This window comes from Eschrichtius robustus, chromosome 10 (genome assembly GCF_028021215.1).
Source record: "Eschrichtius robustus isolate mEscRob2 chromosome 10, mEscRob2.pri, whole genome shotgun sequence".
Lineage (NCBI taxonomy): Eukaryota > Metazoa > Chordata > Mammalia > Artiodactyla > Eschrichtiidae > Eschrichtius > Eschrichtius robustus.
This window is the reverse complement of record NC_090833.1, coordinates 86,605,554-86,631,382: the sequence shown is the minus strand read 5'-3', so window position 1 is coordinate 86,631,382 and position 25,829 is coordinate 86,605,554. Positions and strand designations below refer to the sequence as shown.

The following is a 25,829-nucleotide window of genomic DNA, read 5'->3' as shown; positions in this document are numbered from 1 at the left end:
CTTTGAACCCTTAACATTCATTCTATAATTCTATTTCTACCAGACATTACTCAGAGAGTTCCTACCTCCAAATATGCACCATACTTGCTACATATGCAAGATATTATTGGTGCCAAAAGAAACAGGCTGATATGTCCCCTTTGTTGCCAAAATATAGCCAGCATATCCTGATTACCATCAGTTTCAAAAAACTAAACCTTCAATTCCAAGTGTCAAAGAAATAAAATGTAAGCAAAAGAAAAAGCCAAGGAAAAAGTGTAATGAAGCTGACTATATATAGAAAAATGCTATTTCAAAATAATTTCTTCAGGAATCAAGCAACATAGAATAATGAGTTCGATATAAAATGAGTGCACTATAAACCACGGTGACAGTCAATAATAACATTATGAACAGAAAGCTTTTTCTACCCACGAAACAGTAGTGTGGGAATTGTACAATATCTAAAGTCAAACACCAACACAATATATATGCAATATGAGGTCATAAAAAGTTTTAGGATCTACTTTTCAAAGACAAGGAGATAATACGAACTAAGCTGTGAAAATGCAGTCTGAATCCCATAAGATGTTGTCACCCCACTCAAATGAGAAGCACCTGTTATTCTTTTGACAGTTTGGGTTCAGTTGCTCTTCCGTTGCCTACTAAGCTCAGAAGTAATGTTCTGTTTTGAAGATCATATAGAAGAAGAGGGTAGAGAAAGAGTGTGCTAGACAAAACAATTTACATTGTAAAGTTGATAATGACCCAATGGTTGGTCAACTCAAAATTTAGGATAAATCAACTCTAGAGCCACACAGACTGGGTAAACTCCCAATGTCACCACCTACCAGCCTTGTAATCTTAAAAATTCATTTAATTTCTCTGTGCCTCAGTTTCTTCATCTGTAAAACAGAACGATGATAGTACCTACTTCATAGGTAAAGTACTTGGAACAATGCCTAGCATACTGTAAATGCTATAGAAATATTGGGTAAAGTTATCATTATTATTATTTTCCTTCCTATTTTTTGACTAAATATTAGGTGAGAAGAAAAACAACACTATAATGTATGCTCAAGCTCCAGTTTAACACTGTTACCAGGTATTTTGTTCACAGTTCAATAACAATGTTATTTCAGTTGATATCTCCAATCCTGATCCTCTAGGCACTCACAGTCAAATCAAATCACCGAGTGTTAAGTTCATACCACATGAAATGAGAAGTATAAAGAGGCATAATTCACACACACACACACACACACACACACACACACACAAAAGCAGACACATAATTAAGTGAACAGAATAGAGAACCTAGGAACAAACCTATGCATGCATGGTCAATTAACTTATGACAAAGGAGCCAAGAATATACAATGAGGAAAGGACAATCTCTTCAATAAATGGTGCTGGGAAAGTTGGACAACCACATACAAAAGAATGAAACTGGACCAGTATCTTACATCACATACAAAATCAACTCAAAACAGATTAAAGACTTGAATGTAAGACCTGAAACCATAAAACTCCTAGAAGAAAATATAGGTGGTAAGCTCCTTGATATCAGTCTTTGCAATGAGATTTTGCGTCTGATACCAAAAGCAAAAGCAACAAAAGCAAAAATAAAGTGGGACTACAACAAACTAAAGTTTCTGCAGAGTGAAGGAAATCATTAACAAAATGAAAAGGCAACCTACTGAATGGGAGAAAATAATTGTAAATCATATATCTGAGAAAGGGCTGATATCCAAAATATATAAAGAATTCATACAACTCAATAACAACAACAAAATCCAATTAAAAAATGGGCAGAGTATCTGAATATCCATTTATCTAAAAAAGACGTACACATGGCCAACAGGTACATGAAATGGTGCTCAACATCACTAATTATCAGGGAAATGCAAATCAAAACCACAATGAGATATCACCTCACACCTGTTAGAATGCTTATTTTCAAAAAGACTAAAAATAACAAGTGTTGGCAAGGATGTAGTGAAAAGGGAACCCTTGTATACTGTTGGTGGGAATGTAAATTGGTGTAGCCACTATGGAAAACAGTAGAGAGGATCCTCAAAAAATTAAAAATAAAACTACCATATGATCCAGCTATCCCATTTCTGGGTATTTATCCAAATAAAACAAAAACACTAACTCAAAAAGATATATGCACCCCATGTTCATTGCAGCATTATTTACAGTAGCCAAGATAAGGAAACAACCTAAGTGTTCATCCATGAACAAATAGATAAAGTGTGGTATATACACACAACAGAATATTATTCAGACATAAAAAAGAATGAAGTCCTGCCATTTGTGACAACATGGATGAACCACAAGGGCATTGTGTTAAGTGAAATAAGGCAGAGAGAAAAAATAAATACCATATGTTCTCTTACATGTGGAATCAATCAATCAATCAATCAATAACCAGCCTCACAGATAGAGAACAGATTGGTGGTTGCCACTGGCAAGAGGTGGGAGGTGGGAGAAATTAGTGAACTGTTTTTGGTATTTTTAGTATGTACGGTCAATTAACTTATGACAAAAGAGCCAAGAATATACAATGAGGAGAGGACAATCTCTTCAATAAATGGAGTTGGGAAAATTGGACAGCCACATACAAAAGAATGAAACTGGACCACTATCTTACATCATAAACAAAATCAGCTCAAAACAGATTAAAGACTTGAATGCAAATCAAATTTATTTTTTTAATTTTATTTTAAAATCAGTTTATTTTTTTAATAAATTAAAAAAACAGAAAATTAAAAAAAATTTTAAATAAGCAAAATTAAATATGCATCAGAAGTACAGCATATGGTAGATAATACAATGGAATATTATTCAGCCATAAAAGGAATGAAATTCTAATACATGCTACAACTTGGATGAACCTTGCAAACATGCCAATTGAACTAAACCAGACACAAAGGATAAATGGTGTCTGATTCCACCCACAGGAGGAACCTAGAATAGGCAAATTCATAGAGACAAAAAGTAGAACAGAGGTTAACAGGGGCTGGGGCAGGATGGTACAGGGAGTGAGGGGAATGAGGAGTTGTTGTTTAATGGGTACAGAGTTTCTGTCTGGGAAGATAAAAAAATTCTGAAAATGGATAGTGGTGATAATTAAATAACACTGTGAATGTGCTTAATGCCAATGAGCTGTACACATAAAAATACTCAATTTTATATTATGTAAATACATTTTACCATCTTAGAAAAACTTTTTAAAAATATAGCCTATATTTTCAACAAGAAGTTTTAACATGATTATCAGCCTTAATAGTATTAAAATAAAGGATAGATCATTTATTCTCAAGTTCCTAACTAGGGACATCAAAGGAGTCAATATCAACTCTTAGCTGGTCTTGGTTTAAAGTACACACCTGAAAATGGGTATATACCTTGCAAATTTCATACAGAACATTATTTCACCTTGTTGATAGAGTCAATTTGTTTTTTACTTCCATGAGGGAGATAGAAAGAAAGAGAACTATACTGAGGAGATACGTTATATGAGGCCAATGCATAATGGTGGTTTTATAAGGAAGTACTTATCCACAAAGAAGCAAGATAACATGAGTGCAATAGTATACCTGCCCAGGGCACCAGAAAGGGATGTGTAAATCAACTGACATTCAATTCAAACGTAGAGAGGGTTCCCATGTATTGGTAAACCATAATTTAACACACTGAAATATCCCCCAAAATTCAAACAGAAGTTGAAAGTCCATTATTTTAATACATATAATAAAGGGAAATATTTGAAAGCTCTACTCCAAACACTCTAAGAAAAAGGCGTATTGCATTACAAAGACACAATGAAAGTGAATTTAATAAATTAACATACGGGTAGAAGAACTGAGCCTCTGGCCAACAGCCAGCCAGAAACTGAAACCTGCCAACAACATGAGTGAGCTTGGAAGCAGATTTTCCAGCCCCAACTGGACTTGAGATTTCTGCAATCCCAGACTTCAGTTTGTCTACACTTCTTAAGAGACCCTGAACTACCCAGGGCCTTGGTGCTCCAGCCGGATGTCAGGCCTGTGCCTCTGAGGTGGGAGAGCCGAGTTCAGGACATTGGTCCACTAGAGACCTCCTGACTCCACGTAATATCAAACAGCGAAAGCTCTCGCAGAGGTATCCATCTCGACGCTAAGACCCAGCTCCAATCAATGACCAGCAAGCTACAGTGCTGGACACCCTATGCGAAACAACTAGCAAGACAGGAACACAGATATGGGAACATATGTATATGTATAACTGATTCACTTTGTTATAAAGCAGAAAATAACACACCATTGTAAAGCAATTATACTTCAATAAAGATGTTAAAAAAAAAAAAAAGACAGGAACACAACACCACCCATTAGCAGAGAGGCTGCCTAAAATCATAGTAAGGTCACACACACCCCAAAACACACCACCGGACACAGTCCTGCCCACGAGAAAGGCAAGATGCAGCCTCATCCTCCAGAACACAGGCACTGCTCCCCTCCACCAGAAAGCCTACACAACACAATGAATCAACCTTACCACTGGGGGCAGACACCAAAAACAACGGGAACTACAAACCTGCAGCCTGCGAAAAGGAGACCCCAAACACAGTAAGTTAGGCCAAATGAGAAGACAGAGAAACACACAGCAGATGAAGGAGCAAGGTAAAATCCCTGCAGACCAAACAAATGAAGAGGAAATAGACAGTATACCTGAAAAAGAATTCACAGTAATGATAGGAAAGATGATGCAAAATCCTGGAAATAGAATGGAGAAAATACAGGAAACGTTTAACAAGGACCTAGAAGAACTAAAGATCAAACAAACAATGATGAACAACACAATAAATGAAATTAAAAATTCTCTAAAAGGAATCAATAGCAGAGTAACTGAGGCAGAAGAATAGATAAGTGACCTGGAAGATAAAATAGCGGAAATAACTACTGCAGAGCAGGATAAAGAAAAAAGAATGAAAACAATTGAGGACAGTCTCAGAGACCTCTGGGACAACGTTAAATGCACCAACATTCAAATTATAGGGGTCCCAGAAGAAGAAGAGAAAAACAAAGGGACTGAGGAAATATTTGAAGAGATTATAGTTGAAAACTTCCCTAATATGGGAAAGGAAATAGTTAATCAAGTCGAGGAAGTGCAGAGAGTCCCATACAGGATAAATCCAAGGAGAATCACGCCAAGACACATACTAATCAAACTATCAAAAAATAAATACAAAGAAAAAGTATTAAAAGCAGCAAGGGAAAAGCAACTATTAACATACGAGGGAATCCCCAAAAGGTTAACAGCTGATCTTTCAGCAGAAACTCTGCAAGCCAGAGGGAGTGGCAGGACATATTTAAAGTGATGAAAGGGAAAAACCTACAACCAAGATTACTCTACCCAGCAAGGATCTCATGCAGATTTGACAGGGAAATTAAAAACTTAACAGACACACAAAAGCTAAGAGAATTCAGCACCACCAAACCAGCTTTACAACAATTGCTAAAGGAACTTCTCTAGGCAGGAAACACAAGAGAAGGAAAAGACCTACAATAACAAACCCAAAACAATTAAGAAAATGGTAATAGGAACATACATATCAATAAGTACCTTAAATGTAAATGGTTTAAATGCTCCAACCAAAAGACACAGACTGGCTGAATGGATACAATAACAAGACCCGTATATATGCTGTCTACAAGAGACCCACTTCAGACCTAGGGACACATACGGACGGAAAGTGAGAGAATGGAAAAAGATATTACATGCAAAAGGAAGTCAAAAGAAAGTTGGAGCAGCAATTTTCATATCAGACAAAACAGACTTTATATAAAGACTATTACAAGAGACAAAGAAGGACACTATATAATGATCAAGGGATCAATCCAAGAAGAAGATATAACAATTATAAATATTTATGCACCCAACATAGGAGCAGCACCTCAATACGTAAGGCAAAAGCTAACAGCCATAAAAGGGGAAATCTACAGTAACACAATCATAGTAGGGGACTTTAACACCCCACTTTCACCAATGGGCAGATCATCCAAAATGAAAATAAATAAGGAGACACAAGCTTTAAATGATACATTAAAAAAGACGGACTTAATTGATATTTACAGAACATTCCATTCAACAACAACAGAATACACTTTCTTCTCAGGTGCTCATGGAACATTCTCCAGGATAGATCATCTTGGGCCACAAATCAAGCCTTGGTAAACTTAAGAAAGTTGAAATCGTATGAAGTAACTTTTCCGACCACAACGTTATGAGACTAGATATCAATTACAGGAAAAAATCTGTAAAAAATACAAATACATGGAGGCTAAACAATACACTACTTAATAACCAAGAGATCACTGAAGAAATCAAAGAGGAAATAAAAAAATACCGAGAAACAAATGACAATGAAAACACGATGACCCAAAACCTAAGGGATGCAGCAAAAGCAGTTCTAACAGGGAAGTTTATAGCAATACAACCCTACCTCAAGAAACAAGAAACACCTCAAAAAAACAATGTAACCTTACAGCTAAAGCAATTAGAGAAAGAAGAACAAAAAAACCCCAAAGTTAGCAGAAGGAAAGAAATCATAGAGATCAGATCAGAAATAAATGAAAAAGAAATGAAGGAAACAATAGCAAAAATCAATAAAACTAAAAGCTGCTTCTTTGAGAAGATGATAAACAAAATTGATAAACCATTAGCCAGACTCATCAAGAAAAACAGGGAGAAGACCCAAATCAATAGAATTAGAAATGAAAAAGGAGAAATAACAACTGACACTGCAGAAATACAAAGGATCATGAGAGATTACTACAAGCAACTATATGCCAATAAAGTGGACAACCTGGAAGAAATGGACAAATTTTTAGAAAAGCACAACCTTCTGAGACTGAATCAGGAAGAAATAGAAAATATGAACAGACCAATCACAAGCACTGAAATTGAAACTGTGATTAAAAATCTTCCAACAAACAAAAGCCCAGGACCAGATGGCTTCACAGGCACATTCTATCAAACATTTAGAGAAGAGCTAACACCTATCCTTCTCAAACTCTTCCAAAATATAGCACAGGGAGGAACACTCCCAAACTCATTCTACGAGGCCACCATCACCCTATACCAAAACCAGGCAAAGATGTCACAAAGAAAGAAAACTAAAACTACAGGCCAATATCACTAATGAACATAGATGCAAAATCCTCAACAAAATACTAGCAAACAGAATCCAACAGCACATTAAAAGGATCATACACCATGATCAAGTGGGGTTTATCCCAGGAACAAAAGGATTCTTCAATATATGCAAATCAATCAATGTGACACACCACATTAACAAACTGAAGAAGAAAAACCATATGATCATCTCAATAGATGCAGAAGAAGCTTTCGACAAAATTAAACTCCCATTTAGGATAAAAACACTCCATAAAGTAGGCATAGAGGGAAGTTACCTCAACATAATAAAGGCCATATATGACAAACACAGAGCCAACATCGTTCTCAATGGTGAAAAACTGAAACCATTTCCACTAAGATCAGGAACAAAACAAGGCTGCCCACTCTCACTACTGTTATTCAACATAGTTTTGGAAGTTTTAGCCACAGCAATCAGAGAAGAAAAAGAAATAAAAGGAATCCAAATTGGCAAAAAAGAAGTAAAGCTGTCACTGTTTGCAGATGACATGATACTATACGCAGAGAATCCTAAAGACACTATCAGAAAACTACTAGAGCTAACCAATGAATTTGGTAAAGTAGCAGGATACAAAATTAATGCACAGAAATCTCTTGCATTCCTATACACTAATGATGGAAAATCTGAAAGAGAAATTAAGGAAACACTCCCATTTACCACTGCAACAAAAAGAATAAAATACCTAGGAATAAACCTACCTAAGGAGACAAAAGACCTGTATGCAGAAAACAATAAGACACTGATGAAAGAAATTAAAGATGATACCAACAGATGGAGAGGCATACCATGTTCTTGGATTGGAAGAATCAACATTGTGAAAATGACTATACTACCCAAAGCAATCTACAGATTCAATGCAATCCCAATCAAACTACCAATGGCATTTTTCACAGAACTAGAACAAAAAATTTCACAATTTGTATGGAAACACAAAAGACCCCGAATAGCCAAAGCAATCTTGAGAAAGAAAAACGAGACTGGAGGAATCAGGCTCCCGGACTTCAGACTATACTACAAAGCTACGGTAATCATGACAGTATGGTACTGGTACAAAAACAGAAATATAGATCAACGGAACAGGATGGAAAGCCCAAAGATACACCCATGCACATATGGTCACCTTATTTTTGATAAAGGAGGCAAGAATATACAGTGGAGAAAAGACAGCCTCTTCAATAAGTGGTGCTGGGAAAACTGGACAGCTATGTGTAAAATAATGAAATTAGAACACTCCCTAACACCATACACAAAAATAAACTCAAAATAGATTAAACACCTAAATGTAAGGCCAGACACTATAAAACTCTTAGAGGAAAACATAGGCAGAACACTCTATGACATAAATCACAGCAAGATCCTTTTTGACGCACCTCCTAGAGAAATAGAAATAAAAGCAAAAATAAACAAATGGGACCTAATGAAACTTCAAAGCTTTTGCACAGCAACAGAAACCATAAACAAGACAAAATGACAACACTCAGAATGGGAGAAAATATTTGCAAATGAAGCAACTGACAAAGGATTAATCTCCAAAATTTACAAGTCAGCTCATGCAGCTCAATATCAAAAAAACAAACAACCCAATCCAAAAATGGGCAGAAGACCTAAATAGACATTTCTCCAAAGAAGATATACAGATAGCCAACAAACACATGAAAGAATGCTCAGCATCACTAATCATTAGAGAAATGCAAATCAAAAGTACAATGAGGTATCACCTCACACCAGTCAGAATGGCCATCATCAAAAAATCTACAAACATAAATTCTGGACAGGGTGTGGAGAAAAGGGAACCCTCTTGCAATGTTGGTGGCAATGTAAATTGATACAGCCACTATGGAGAACAGTATGGAGGTTCCTTAAAAAGTAAAAATAGAACTACCATATGACCCAGCAATCCCACTACTGGGCACATACCCTGAGAAAGCCATAATTCGAAAAGAGTCATGTACCACAATGTTCACTGCAGCACTATTTACAATAGCCAGGACAAGGAAGCAACCTATGTGTCCATCGACAGATGAATGGATAAAGAAGATGTGGCACATATATACAATGGAATATTACTCAGCCATAAAAGGAAACGAAATTGAGTTATTTGTAGTGAGGTGGATAGACCTAGAGTCTATCATACAGAGTGAAGTAAGTCAGAAAGAGAAAAATAAATACTGTATGCTAACACATATATATGGAATCTAAAAAAAAATGGTTCTGAAGAACCTAGGGGCAGGACAGGAATAAAGATGCAGATGCAGAGAATGGACTTGAGCACACAGGGAGGGGGAAGGGTAAGCTGGGTCAAAGTGAGAGAGTGGCATGGACCTATATATACTATCAAATGTAAGACAGATAGCTAGTGGGAAGCGGCTGCATAGCACAGGGAGATCAGCTCAGTGCTTTGTGACCACCTAGAGGGGTGGGATAGGGAGGGTGGGAGGGAGATGCAAGATGGAGAATATATGGGGATATATGAATGTGTATAGCTGATTCACTTTGTTATAAAGCAGAAACTAACACACCATTGTAAAGCAATTATATTCCAATAAAGATGTTAAAAAGTAAGAAAACAAAAAATAAAGCAGAGATCAGCAAACTAGAAATTAATTAATTAATTAATTAACATACAGGTTAGGATACAGGATTCTAGTTAGTATAATTTAATTGTCTTGTAATTACCACATATCAAATACTATTCAAAGAATAACAATTTTCATAGAGAAATGCAAATCAAAACTACAGTGAGGTATCACCTCACACCAGTCAGAATGGCCATCATTAAAATGTCTACAAATAATAAATGCTGGAGAGGGTGTGGAGAAAAAGGAACCCTCCTACCCTGTTGGTGGGAATATAAATTGGTGCAGCCACTATAGAGAACAGTATGGAGGTTCCCTAAAAAACTAAAAATAGAATTACCATATGATCCTGCAATCCCACTCCTGGGCATATATTCAGAAAAGACAAAAACTCTAATTGAAAAAGATACATGCACCCCAATGTTCACAGCAGCACTATTTACAATAGCCAAGGTATGGAAGCAAACTAAAGGTCCATCAACAGATGAATGGATAAAGAAGATGTGGTATATATGTACAGTGGAATATTACTCAGTCATAAAAAAGAATGAAATAATGCCATGTGCAGCAATATGGATGGACCTAGAGATTACCATACTAAGTGAAGTAGGTCAGACAGAGAAAGACAAATACCACATGATATCACCTATATGTGGAATCTAAAAAAATGATACAAATAAACATATTTACAAAACAGAAATAGATTCATAGACACAGAAAACAAACTTATGGTTACCAAAGGCGAAAGAGGCAGGAGGGATAAATTAGGAGTTTGGGATTAACAGATACATACTACTACATATAAAATAGATTAACAACAAGGACCTACTGTATAGCACAGGGAACTATATTCAATGTTTTGTAATAATCTATAATGGAAAAGAATATATGTATGTATGTATAACTGAATCACTTTGCTGTACGCTTGAAAATAACAGAACATTGTAAATCAACTGTACGTCAATTAAAAAAATAAAAATAAATTAGAAAAAAATTTTTCAAAGAACTAGAATGCAATATTCAAAGAATGAAAAGCCAAAACCAGACTAATAATAATATTAGAAACACTTACATGGCTCTTAGAATACGCCCGGTTTGTTATAACCTCTTTACATATACTACTAACTCACATTACCCTCACAACAACCTCAGACAACAAGTATTCTTATTATTCCCATTTTACAAATGAGGAAACTGAGGTGTAGAGGGGTCAACCATGTTGTCTGGGCTCACTGTCCTACTAGTAAGTGGCAGAGCAAGGACTGGAATCCTGCAAGTGTGCTTTCCTGGTCCTTAATTTTAATTGCTATGGTTTACAATCTCTTGGTGATATTAAGGAGTAGACTACATAAAGTCTAGGAAAACTCAAAATGCAAAGCAGTTTGGGGGCCAAATATAACAAAAGTTCCGAGGAAATCACCAAATCACAACACAACAATAAATGAGATTCATAATGATTGCTCTGAGACCTAAGGAAAAGTTAAAATATGTTCAGTATACTTACTGTTTTAGAAGGCAAAGAATTATTTAGTGCATTTAAATTTTTTCCATCCAAAACTGTCAATATGATTTTCATTTCTAAAGGGGTAAAACTTTCACCTGTCCAAAATTACTCATTCCCTGAGAGCTCCAAACAGAAAGGTACTGAGCAATCTTATTTGCCAATTATCTCATTCTTAATGAAAAATATGGTATGTGTGTGGTGTGTGTGTGTGTAGGGGGATCATAAATAAATTAAGGTCTCCAGGTGTTTTGATTCTAGGTATATAAGAACTTAATACTAAAGATATTAGAAAGTGTCAAATCATTTGGATAGATGAGTGAATAAACTCATAGAATTGTGTCATTATTGTAAAAAGCCTAGAATCTGATCAATCACAGTGAGTTATAAAAAAAGTACAGGCTTTCAACTCATACATAGAACTGAACTTCAAGCTTGTCTCCACCAGTATAGTTACTATGAATTTTTGGCAAGTTAGTTTCACATACCTGAGCCAAAGTTTCCTTCTCTGTAAGTTGAGGATACTAATTCCTAACTCACAAGGTTCTTATGTGAGCTAAGGAAAAAACACATGCAAAGTGCTGAACACAGTCCCTTGTGTGAGCTAAGGAAAAAACACATGCAAAGTGCTGAACACAGTGCTGTACACAGGGATATAGCAGATGGTCAACAAAGAGCGACTACTATTATTCCCTAACCTTTTTCTACTTTGTCCCCCAAATGTAAGAGCCTAATCTTACCAATTAGCAAGTCATTCATAGGCTTCTCAGAATTACAGTATGTACAGTACCATATGCCCTATTCAAAAATGGAGCATATTAAAGTACAAGAAAATACAAAACCAAATCATCAAATGAGACAGAAAACGTCGGAATCTGTTTCTCCACCCATATCTTTTCTGGTTGGTTTTGTAATAACCCGCATTCCTTTATCAACAATATGAATCCTATCATTTTTTGGCGGTCTATACATTCCTAGTTGGGTACTGTTGCTTATTTATTTTGACGGCTACCTTTGCGAGGATAATTCTCATCATTGCTTGAAAACAAAAAAGAAATACAGGACAGGAGCATTTTAATGAAATGCTGTAACTGTTTCATCTATCTCGACGGTTGACTGGATGCCATGTGGATCATTTATTATAGCAATAAATTTTCACATTACTGCGCCACCCCCTTACCCAACAAACACATGCCTTAATGAGCAAAACTCCAGACTGACAGTGAACGAATGCTCTTTAGGGACACAATAACTCAAAACTTGGTGCTCTCAGTAAGGATCCTCGGGGAGGAGGGAAGGTGGCCGGGTGTTACTGCAAGTGGAAATGAACAGAATCGGAAACTGTTCTGTCTCCTTAAACAAGATTGGAGATGAGCCCTGTGGGGCTAGGAGCAGAGAGAAGCGGGTTAGGTGGGCCTTGGAGGCAACAGAGGAAGGAGGCGGCAACTGAAGTCTGGGAAATGCCTGTGCCACCGGGGAAAGGAGCGTCAGAGCCCATCACCACCCGAGGGTGGGGGCGGAGAGAAGTGGCAGGCTCAGCCCAGTCCCCAGAACTGGTTCAGCTTCAGGAGTCTGGGAGGACTGAAAGGGAATGGGGACCCAGCTGATCAAGAAAGATGAGGGTAGGGGTGGGCTCCTGGCTGCCTTCAAAACGGGACGCTGCTGACCCCGCCGCCATCCAGTTGCCGCTGGAGAGGAAGGCAGGGACCCAACAGGGAGCGCTCAGGTTACCTGTCTCAGCCGCCTGCCAGCTCTTCTCCACTTCCGCAGACTAGGTGTTACCACGGGCTACCCGGGCACGCGCCGAGTGACGTCATCCTCACGCGCCCGAGCCGCCGTCCGCCTGGCCCCGCCCCCTTGAGTACAACGTTGGGGGGCAGTGGAGGTCTGCGCAGGCGCGGAGCTGCCTCGGGCTTGGGAAGGCGTGAAAAAGGCTTGTTTTGGATTTTGTAGGGTCGCTCTCTTACCCATCTACTCCTAGTTGCAAAATCTTACAGGCACTTAAGAAAAAAAATGTATTGAAATACAGACATGGACTTTTTATTCTTTATTTTGCTCTTCCTCTTCTGTATATAACTCTTGTTTGTATACTCGTTCGTTCCAGCACAGTTTATTTAAGTCCTATTGTGTTCCAGGCAAGCACTGTTACAGAATCTGGGATACAGCGATGACAAAACAGACACTATGCTTCCTCATGGAGAAAGCAAACGTTGAATAACTCAACAAAGATATTTTAGGCGTACCTCATTTTATTGCACTTCACGTTATGTCACTGGGCAACCCTGCCATTGTCGGATAATGATTAGCATTTTTTGGCAATAAAGTATTTTTAATTAAGGTATGTATTTTTTTTACATAATGCTATTGCACACTTAATAGACTACAGTATAGTGTAAACATAACTTTTATTTTCACTTAAAAACCAAAAAATTCATGTAAGTTACTCAAAAACAAAAGGAGGATGTCAGAGAAGTGCCCTATGAAGAGGCTCATTAAACTGAGAAGGGAAGAAGCCAGCTCTCTGAAGATCTGGAGCAAGAACAACCAAGAGAATGATGGAAAACTATGGGGAGGGGACAGAATGTAGTGGTGCCCTTGAGAAAGTGAGAAAATAGGCTAGGGGAAGAATAGAAGATGAGATTAAAAAGGCAAAGAGAGTTCTGATCTCGCAAAGCCTTCCTTTGCAGGAGGCATGGATTTTATTTTAACTATAATGGGAAACCAGTGAAGAGTTTTAAACATGCAAGTGACAGGGTCTGGTTTTATAAGATCACCCTGCCTGCTGTATATAAGAATAAACGATTTGGAGTCGAGAAAGGGTTCAAAGAGAACAGTTGCTTTTGCAATGATCAGGTAAGAAATGATGGAGAGAAGTGAACAAATTTAAGGAATAATTTGGAGGTAGATATGACAGACTTGGAGATAGATTAGATAAGGCCATAAGGAAAAGAAAGGTGTCAAAATGACTCCTAAATTTTGGGCTTGTGCAAATAGCTGGATAACACAGCTAAGACAATTTCTAATACTTCACAAGATTTTCTCCTCCTCTTTTCAACCCTGATCCCTTTGCTTCTTTGTTACCAAGCCCTCTCAGTTCTCCTCTTACCTTCCTGATCATCTCCCCTCAGTTTCCAACAAGGGGCTCCTTTTTCCTTTCCTTTTCCTTAACTCTTTACCCCTTGATCTTCTTATGCTACATCAGGGGCTGCAAACCCAAAAGCCTACAGTGCCCAGGCAGTGAACACAAAGGAGTGAACCTCGTGGAGAGAGACTATGAAGAACTGGAGCTCATGGTCCCTACTCAGCTCTAATTGATTTTTGCCAACCAGCAATCTTTCCCAGTGATAATCAGATCCTCCCATTTTTAAAGACAAATCAATATGCAGGTACATGAAATCTCTCAAATTTCAAATGTTGGTCACTAATTCAAATTTTGTTGAACTTTTTTTGGACCAAACAAAATGCATCTGCAGGCCAGATGAGGCCAGCATCCCAGGATGGTGATTTTTGTCTACTTTCATGTGACTATCACCTGTAAGCTGATAACTCCCAAGCCTATCTCACCACCCAAGCCTTTCAAAATTTCTTATTGAAGTACTCAGATTCCACTGAGATATCCAGCTGGCATCTCAAACTTGACATTTAAAACTGAACTCATTATCTACCCTGGCCCCCAAACCTAACCTACTCAAGTATTCTGTCTCAGTTAACAGCATCAATGTCCACACACTCACCCAAGCCTGAAATCCAGGATCATCCCAGATTTGTTCCTCTCCTTGTCCTGATCTTGATCTCTTCAATATTTATCACATCTGCCCATCACCTCCATTCTAACTAATCACTACCTTTGCTCAAGCCTTTCTTATCTCTCTCTGGCAAGTCACTTGACCTCTCTACACCTGTTTTTTCACTTGTTAAATGAAAGGATTGAACTAGGTGATTCCTAGGCTCTGTTCCATTCTCAAATTCTGTTTCATAAGGCCACCAAATTTGTCAGAGTAGTTACTTATCACTTTTTTAGTGGTATTTTGGCCTGGCTATTTTTTTTCTTTTTTTTTTTTGCAGCTCCACACTGCTTGCCAGATCTTAGTTCCCCGACCAGGGATTGAACCCCGGCCCTCGGCAGTGAAAGCGTGGAGTCCTACCCACTGGACCGCCAAGGAATTCCCTGGCCTGGCTATTTGAATAGCAAGAATACTGCAGCTAGATTGACAGGAAAAACTGGACTTGATAAAAATAATCAATACAAAATGAAATTAACATTGACTAAAACTGGACACAATTTTATTATAGAATAAACACAGGCTGAAAAAGAACTACTGATTGGTAACATTGAAAACTGAAAAAGCCGAGAAAAACAGACAAGGTAAAATTTGTCGTTTAGTAAAAGTTGATGTAAAAATCAAATATTCTTGTCAAAATTTAGATCTACAAAGTTTGTGCAGAAAAAAAAAATTGGCCCTGGTTAATTACCCACAAAAGAAAGTTCATGATGTCAGAAGCTCCAATGGCTAGTATATTTCATGAAGAGAAAAAATAATACTGAATTATAACTTCAAATGTAAAAGAACTGGAACTGATTCCAGCTAAAATGATTTTAGTAAAAATGGAAAAACAGGACAGTTTAACTATAATATAAAATTGATCATGGCACTAAATTGGCATAATGAAATTTGCTCCAGAAAGTACTATGTTTTATATTAAAGATTTCAAATAGAATTTTAAAACTTGGATTGCAGTCACGAGCGTGGTCATTTCTGATATTAACAAGTTATAAAAAGTTGGTTTAGATGCAGAAGTTTTCTCATTTTGATGATTTGGGGTAAAAAGAACTCAGAAAACTAGAAAAGTGTGCACTTAAAACTCTGTATGTGGCAGTTAAAACAAACAACTAGAGCCAAGACAGCAAACCGCTTGATATGAGCTATTTTGTTTTTCTGAGTCATTCATATAGTACCAATCACCACCATGCTTCCACTGACACTTTGTTATATTTGTACTCATAAAAATAAAGATCCCCTTCCATTGTCTTTTTTTCTTTCTATCTGTTTCTCATGGTTATGTAGGAAAAGTCAGCTTTTGCAAAATAAATTGTTATGAAAAAATGTAATCTTTTTTTTAAAGAAATCAATTTCTAAGACTCTGGTTTATGTAAAATATGGTGTGTGTTCTTGAAGATTATTTGCACAACACTTGAAATTATAATTATGTAAGTGCCATCTTTCCTACAGAGGAGGTGTTTTGGTTTTAATTTGAAAGATTTTAAAAACCCTGATATTTTAATGTCAGTTTCTTATACCTCAAAATACATAGAAAAAGGTAAATGAAGTCAGTTTATATACTTGGTACATAAACACAGCAATAAATGTTTCATTTTCAAACATGAAAAAATAAATAAATAAAATAAAGTTATCTTGGAAAAAAAATGAAAATTTGAAGAATCAAAACTCACTGTCTTTTTTTTACTCTCTATCTCTAGTTTTGCTTTTGTAGCTTCAGTCTTCAGACATTTTTAAATATAGTATTTATCTTTAGATGGAGAAGAACCCATCAAACTTGTAAATGTAAAATATCCAGGCCAGCAACTGAAGGGAAAATATACCCCTAGCCCCACTTTGGCTTACCTTACTTTGCATATTACTTCTTAAAGCTAAATCTCAAAAGTCTATCAAAAAATTTCTCATGAATTTCTCACAAAAGAAAAGTATTTTTGATTGGGTCCAAGAGTGTTCAGAGACATCTATTTATAATGCTGCCATGATCCATTTAAAAAATAGTTTTCTAGAAAATACTTTTTTTGATGAAAATTATTGGTGTAAGTATAATTTTGATTTCATGTTAATATACACAAAATCAATGCTTCACAGAAGCAAAGTTAACATCTTGTATTCATTCAATAGCTCCTGAAAATCTTTAGTCTTTCAGTTCTAAAACTCATATTTTTGAGTATTTATTCATGCCACAAGCTGTTGTATTTTCATAAGGTCTGAATAATTGGAGTGCATATAGCCTGGTTTCAGATATGCTTTTCATTAATGACTATTTTTCCCTCTGATGCTATCAGCTCCATGAAATCTGTTAATATTCCCACTGAGATTTAGTGCATTGGATTTAATTTCAAGAGAATTTCTGACTTGGCCCAGGTGAACTAAATACAATCAAGGAGGAGAAGGCAGAGACTGGTGGCTATCCCTCAATATCCAGGCTCTTTTCCTCACAGAAATAGAATCCCTCACATTTTAGATAATAGAATATCCTATCTTAGCTGGACACATGACCACTCAGAAAAAAGACAATATTTTCCAGCCTCCCTTGCAGCTAGATGTGGCCCTGTGACTAAGTGCTGGTTAATTGGCAGTAAGAGTAAGTATAATGTAGCATCCCTTATAAAATAGATAGAACATGAGTTTGTTTTCTTCCCATCCTCCTTCCTGTTGACTGGAATGCAGATGTGTTGGCTACTCCTAGAGTAGCCAACTTGGTTCATAATTTAACCTTCAGAGGCTTATGGGAAAGCAATGAGATAGAAGGAGCCTGTAACCCTGAGGACTTTGTGGACAGAGCCACAATACCAGCTCTGAACTATCTACCTCTGCACTTGCTCCAAAAGAGATAAGCCACTCTCTTTTTTAAAATTTTATTGAAGTATAGTTGATTTACAATGTTGTGTTAATTTCTGCTATACAGCAAAGTGATTGAGTTATACATATATATATTCTTTTTCATATTCTTTTCCATTATGGTTTATCACAGGATATTGAATATAGTTCCCTGGGCTATACATTAGGACCGTGTTGTTTATCCATCCTGTATATAATAGTTTGCGTCTGCTAATCCCAAACTCCCAATCCTTCCCTACCCCCACGCCACCTCCCCCTTGACAACCACAAGTTTGTTCTCTATGTCTGTGAGTCTGCTTCTATTTCATAGATTATGTTCATTTGTGTCATATTTTAGCTTCCACATATAAGTGATATCATTTGATATTTGTCTTTCTCTTTCTGACTTACTTTGTTTAGTATGATAATATCTGGCTCCATCCATATTGCTGCAAATAGCATTATTTCTTTCTTTTCTATGGCTGAGTAATATTCCATAATATACCACATCTTCTTTATCCATTCATCTGTCGATGGATATTTAGGTTGTTTCTAGGTCTTGGCTGTTGTAAATAGTGCTGCTATGAACAGAGGATTGCATGTATCTTTTTGTATTATAGTTTTGTCTGGATATATGTCCAGGAGTGGGATTGCTGGGTCATATGGCAGCTCTATATTTAGCTTTTTGAGGAACCTCCGTACTGTTTTCCATAGCGGCTGCACCAATTTACATTCCCACCAAGAGAAGCCACTCTCTTTTTAAAGTCACTTAATTTTGGGTCTATTTCTTCCACCATACCTAACTGATATATAAGGACTAAGATTCAAAAGAAAAATATACAGTTAAGGCATTTTCAGACTTCATGCAGACCTGAATAGCAAAAAGAAAAAGCCTCCTGAAGGAAGTGCAGGCTCGCTTCAGTAACCCCAAGCCATGAAGACCAGAAGACAAAGGCCTGTAAGAGATATTGTCTAATGGTAGTAACTCCTAAATTCAGTTTCTTCGTAAAGCAAGTACTTCATGTTTATAGACTTACTCATTGTATCCTACCTAATATCCTGTCTTTCCCTTACTAACAGAGCCCTGATTTTGTGGAAGAAAATCCATCGACCTCAGAGAAGTTAGGCCCCTTCACCACCCCAACAGATGAAAGATTATAAATCTAAGCCAGTTATGGAATCCCATTCCTTTCTGTCCCTTATTCATGGGCCCAGCTTTCCTTACAGCTAAGTGTGGCCATGTTGCCCAGTCTGGCCAATGAAATGGATAGGTAGCTGCTAAGAGCTCCTGGGACAGATTTTACCTCCTTATAAAAAGATAGCCATAAAAGGAGAGCTAGCTGCATTGTACTGTCCTTTTCTTTATTACTTGTGGCGCCAACGTAAGGGAAAAGATGGTTGGACCACCATGTTGATCATAGGTGGTAAGCATAGGATGCAGTCAACATGCTGAGGAATGAGGGGGAGAAAAAGTGTAAGAGCCTGAGTCATTGCTGACATTGTTGAGCTGCTGACCAGCCCTTGATATCTTCCTCTGGTCTCTTAGTAAACAATTCTGCATCTGGTTTTAGCCTTTAGTACAGGTTTTGTTGTTTTTGTTGTTGTTGCTGCTTGCAATTTTTTTTTGCAATTTAAAAAGAAAAAGAAAGAATCTCAGCATTTTTTTTGTGTTACAGATTCTCTCTTGACTCTTTTCCATAACGACTTGTTTTCCATGCTTGCGTAGTACTCAGTGCTGACGCTTCTGCCATTACTCTTGTGCTTCTTGCTTCTGTTGCTACTATCGTCTTTCACTTTTAAATGTGCTAAAGAAACCCTTCTACATAATTTTCTCTACAAATTATGGATTTAAACTGGATTTAAACTATATTTACAATAGCCTTTCTGCATAGCTGTAATATCAATCCAGTTTTTGGTATGTCATTCCCACTGCTTTAGGCTGAACTGTGAAGAGTCCACAGAAAGGAAATGGGTCTTTGTGTTCAATAGAAGATATAGTTGTGCCTTGCTTGTTACAAGAGGCCCCAGGAATTCTGGGTATTTGTGTCCCACTAAATCCCCAATTTACTAAAGGAAAATCCATAATTATTACTGATCCTGTCACTGTCTACTCATTCAACTTCTCTGAGCTTGCTTTGTTCTCATCTGTATATTAGAAAATGTCACTAAATGATTTTATGAGCTTTTTTTTAATTTCAAAATTCTTCTTTTCCAACTTCACCTAGATACCAAATATAGTTATATAAGCCTGTAAGTTCTTGATAAAATTTCCTTAAGAATAAGGAAGTTAGCCTAAAGCCTGTCTGCCATGCCTCTGGCCTATTTAATGTCACCATAGTCCACCCACACGTCACACCAAAGGAATACGTGTGACAGACCCAGCTTGGGTTTGCATGTCATCATTTCCTAAGGCAGGAACTGTGGCAAAAAGATTCTGTCTAAAACTCACTGTGGGTTGATGAGAGACAGGTGGGATGAATGTGTCAAAATATAAATGCAGGATTTGAAATATTTGCAAGTTTCCAGAAGAAAAATCATATCAGAGTGGGATGGTTGGTAAATGAAAGTTGAATATAATGATTGACCTGGCAGCCATGAGCTGAAAGTCATCTCAGTGACTTGGTCAGTATGAGTTGAAGAGATTACTGTAGAATTTACATATATAGCAGTTTGGGCCACAGGTCCTATCACTACAGAGAGCACTGGTGGCTGATGCCAGAAGTAAACAGAGAGAAGAGTCTGTGGCTTGAAGGGACAGGGTCACTTCCAAGGGCACTGAGTCTGAAAATGATGGTCTTTTTACCAAAAATAAAAAATAAGAGGCTCAGGGAGGAATCAAGGTAGCGTTGCCAAAGAGGATGATTCCTAAAAAGAAAGAAAGTGGAATTCATGGTGAAATTTCATTTTTACTGGAGAAGGAGACAACAGTTCACAAAGAATTCCAATGAAAGTAAACACATCAGCATGGATGGCACAGAGCCTCTGACTTCTAGAAAAGAAAGTCTCTCTACCCCCATCTCTGGTCTCTTTTTTTTCTCTAATAATGGAGCACAGTCAGGGGGAAAGGGGGTGTGTGAGACTTGGCATTGATACATTGCTGGTAATTGAATGTGTCATATAGCCACATTCATTTTTTTTCTTCCAGCAATATTTCCAGATGCTGCCATGTATTAGGTACGTTTTTGTGCTCTGAGGACACAAAGAGGAAAAAATATATCCCTGACATCAAAGAACTTCCAGGCTACTCTGGAGAAAAAAAGTGGTTTATTACATTAGAGGCCGGAGCCCTAGACTTGTGTCCTATATGGGTTCCAAATAGCAAAACCAGTATGGCAAGAAAAGACAGACCAAGAAATGGGGGTAAAATTGGGTAGGGGAGTGGGATATTGAGAAACCAAGAAAGCTGAAGACAAGGTAGAATGGAGAGGTCAAAAAGAGCTGGCCTGGGGTGGCCCTAGGATGGTCATTCTGGTTGACAGAATGGGAGACGTTAAGTAGTTTGTCAGCCTCAGGCTAACATGGGCAGCCAGTTGCAACGCCAAGTAATACTGTCCTTGGGAAGGTGCTCAGTGCATATTTATTTATTTATTTATTAAAAGAATGGGTGAATGGTAGATAAGACTATTTTATGATTTTTGTGCCCATGTTTTTGGTAGGTGGGAAAGCAGACACATGAAAATATAAACATTCTCTATGAATGCGACTGGGGGGAGGCATATTCTGTCTACAGCCAGACACTGAGCCAACACAGCACAAGTAATACTTCACCCAACCACAAACCCAAAGGTATAACTTTGGAAAGAGGCCAGCAAAGCTCTCTCTGGTGGGCCCCTCACAGGGACTGGGTCCTGGCAACCCAGGCAATCACCCCATAGGAGGGCTCCTCCCACCAGTCCTGCTTATGCAGATGGAAGCAAGGTGCACTGATCACCAATGACAGTGTTGGAAACAGCCAGAATTGGGGTCCATTTGCCCAACCAAAAAACAATGATTTTAAAAACAGTAGCAAAAACTTGCTATTTGTCCCAACCTAGAGAGATATATTCCTAAGAACCTGTGGGATTCAACTTGATTGAAGGCCTTTCAAAAGTCACTGAATTGGGATTGCCCTGGTGGTGCAGGGTTAAGAATCTGCCTGCCAATGCAGGGGACACGGGCTTGATCCCTGGTCCAGGAAGGTCCCACATGCCGCAGAGCAACTAAGCCCGTGCACCACAACTACTGAGCTTGCGTGCTGCAACTGCTGAAGACCGCGTGCCTAGAGCCCGTGCTCCGCAACAAGAGAAGCCACAACAATGAGAAGTCCGCGCACCGCAACGAAGAGTAGCCCTCGCTCACCACAACTAGAGAAAGCCCGTGTGCAGCAACGAAGACCCAACTCAGCCAAAAATAAATTAATTTTTTAAAAAGTCACTGAATTTCTCTAATTCCATCACTGCCAATAATAACAATGTTTTAAAGATTCTGATTTTAAAACCCACTTAGGGCTTCCCTGGTGGTACAGTGGTTAAGAATTCGCCTGCCAATGCAGGGGGCACAGGTTCGAGCCCTGGTCCGGGAAGGTCCCACACGCCATGGAGCAACTAAGCCCTTGTGCCACAACTACTGAGCCTGCTCTCTAGAGCCTGCAAGCCACAACTACTGAGCCCGTGCGCCACAACTACTGAAGCCAGTGCACCTAGAGCCCGTGTTCCGCAACAAGAGAAGCCACCTCAATGAGAAGCCTGCTCACTGCAATGAAGAGTAGCCCCCACTCGCCGTAACTAGACAAAGCCCATGCACAGCAATGAAGACCCAACACAGCCAAAAATAAATAAATAAATAAATAAATAAATAAAATAATTAAATAATAAAGTAGCCCAGTCCCTGCCAGGACAAAAAAAATAAAATAAAACCCACTTAAAACACAAACACTTCCATAAAAGGATTGATAAACACTAATCTTTAGCCTTTTCAGATGAAGGAGCCCTGTGATAAAGTTTCTGTGGGACAGCACAAACATTCCTCAACATTTTAATCATTTTATTCAGTATTTATATGTATTTAAAAAAAAAAAATCACGTAGCTCATTATTGCCAACTGAGTTTTAGCAGGAAGCCAGCAGTGAAGTCACACTGCAGAGGCTCTTAGATTCTTTTGAACACAGAAAAAAAAGTTAATGTGTCAGCCATAATGTCTCCTGTTTTCCATCTGTATTTATTTCCATCCTTCAGAAAAACTGATAGTTCAATATTATTTTCTGGATGAACTGAAAGAAGAACAGATATTAGCAAATAGTTTCATTGCTTGAAATGTACTCAGAAAAGGCCCATGGTCAATGAACTGTGAAAATTTTCACTGAAGAATAATAATATTTTACAAAGATGAAACATATATAGGAGGAATTTTACGCATTACACAATTTTTTCCTACATTAGTAATGAATGAATACGAGTAAGAAATGAAACTGGCTTTTGATGAGATAATTATGGCAGGATATTAATTTGTGTTTGTTCTTAGTGCTGTCGGAGTGAATAAGGAGGCGTTGTCTTTTCCCATCTCAAAAAGACTTTGTGTTCTGCGTTTTACACCCCGTGCCTAGGAATGGCTTTTGTGTTGGGAAGCTGAAGTTTAAGGCACCTGGAAATCAACTCCCTGCCACCCAGGGAGGATAACGGGTGATGGGAGAGTGGGGGTAGTAGTGGGGTGGAGGCAGAGCTGGCCAAGCAATGAGAAGAGTGGGAACCTTACCTTAAAGGGGGGGGGGGGTCCCAGTGGTAGAAGGTCAGGTCATCCTGCAGATGTGAGGGCTGAGGAACATTCCAGAAGGAACAGCAGATGCAAAGATCCTATGACAAACAGATACACAGTACATCCAAGGAACTTAAAGAAGAGAGGAGGAGCAAAGTAGGAAAGCATGTTTGAGAGATAGGGAGGGGCCAGCATTTACAGGGTCTTGTACGTTGTGTTAAGAGATTATGGTCTTTTTCTTGAAAGCAGTGGGAAACCATTGAAGAGTTTTAAGCAGGGGAGTAATGCAATCACATTTGCTTTACAGGCATTTTATCTTTACAGTAGTTCTATAAGGTAAGCATAATGGCAGGCTCATGGAGCTAGCTTGGGGGAAGTTTAGCAACCCTGTATTCTCCATCAACCACCCCACATAAACATGCATTCTTATCAGACAAAAAAAAAAACGAAACAAAAAAATAGTGTGCTGACTATGGAAATGCAACTTCTAGACAGTCCTTAAGCACTCCTTCCTAGCACCTCTAGACCTGGAACTGCCACTACTTGTGTGCTATTATTATTATTCTCCGAGATAAAGAAATCAAAGCACAGAGAGATTAACTAACTTGTCCAAGACCAAACAGCTAGCCAGTTTCAGAGTGAGGATGTGAATCAAATCTGATGAGAGTTCTTGCAGCTGATGTGGTTAGTACCCCACTCATATCCCCTTGGCCCACCTAGGAGAACACCTGCAGATAGTCCCCCCACATGCCCACCTGGAAGGTCCCCTGCAGATAGTTTCCCCGCATGCCCACGGGCTTCTTGCATATCTCTGCATGAGGGCCTTCCCTGGCCACTGGAATTCATTTGACCTGTGCACAGGAATTTAACCTCATAGAAGTGACACTCAGTCAATGAGGACAGGAGTTAGGAAACAAAGAGCCCCGCTTGCTTGCTCCTCCCTCAAATGCTTCTGAGGTATGCTCCACAAGTCTCTCAGAGGGTCCCAGGCAGGAATGTGCCTCAGCTGCTCACACAGGCAACTGGATCATTAATTTACCCTTTATTGGCTCTCCTCCCTTCTCTAACTCCCTTTCCTAACTCTCTCTCAGTGCCTCCTGGAATCAACTTCTATACAAATTACTTGCACCTAAATCCTTGTCTCAGGGTCTGCTTTTGGGGGGACCCAAACTAAAACAGCTTTTAACCAGTACAGTCTACTGCATCTCTTAGTAGTGGTTGGAGAATTTCCCCCAAATTCCCTTATTATGAGATCAATTTAGTGAGCATTTAATGGGTACATGACCCTGTACCAGTGTACAAAGGAGCCATTATGACACTTATTTTGTTCATTACTTTGGGCAGAAGGTGACAACTCCAAAGAGGGAATGAATAAATGATGGAAAGAGAAAGATGACAATATTGTGTGTAGGTGGCTCTGTACGGGGGTATGATAGAGTAATAGCACTTATTTTCTAGTATATTACTCTATGCTCTGATTCCAGGATATTAAATGTCTCCATCAGGGAAAGTAATGTCATGCTATTAATAATTAATAATATACACTCTTGGACAACATTACCCTATTAATTCTAGTTCTATATCAGTTGAATACAAATGCTGTTCAGTGTTTGGATGATTTATCAAGATATGAAATAAAGCCTGCCAAATCTTTAGCAACAGTCATAAGTAATTTCACCATCTTTTATTTCACATTTTCTGTTTAAAAGGCCATATATTGGCAAACTTGTCATGGATGCACTTTATTCCTCAAACTCTCTTTTGAGCATGAACTCTAATCTTTAAAAGTGGCATACGTTTCATGACTTTTCTAAAAGTATAAGTCCAATGACATGGTATAGAATCCTACATGAATATTTCATAAGATTTGCAAATCTACTTTACTTTTCTAGCTGTCCTAAGAGGAGACACCAGATGGCTTGGCGTTAGCCTTGCCAGCTTCTAGAAAGGACTAGAGTTTACTTCACAGTTGACTGAAGACACTGACTATTCCAGTCCTGGATTTCCACTGATTTCTGAGCATCGTTAAAACAAGCCTCATGGCTTTAATTACAACAGCATTTGTGTAATTCTGTGTATGAACACACAGAACTCTAGAATGTCCCGGCATATTGTCACCATTCCTAGTGTGCTGAGGTCCTAGGGTTCTGAGGGGTTGACATGCAAGCCAAGGAGTTCAACTTACTAGAATTCTCTGGACATGGGGGCAGGTTTTTGGAGGCACCCAGAAGTGGAGG

General features: G+C 38.2%; 1 protein-coding gene across 4 annotated transcripts in view; it reads right to left on the bottom strand.

The window, feature by feature from the left end:
- The window catches only part of AOPEP (aminopeptidase O (putative)), a 368,252-nt gene extending 355,190 nt beyond the window's left edge, over window positions 1-13,062 (bottom strand). For all 4 annotated transcript variants that reach the window (XM_068551997.1, XM_068551998.1, XM_068551999.1 and 1 more), the window contains exon 1: window positions 12,995-13,062. The gene's annotated coding sequence lies outside the window, so the exon portion shown is untranslated. The remainder of the gene's footprint in view (window positions 1-12,994) is intronic.
- Window positions 13,063-25,829: the final 12,767 nt, after the last annotated feature.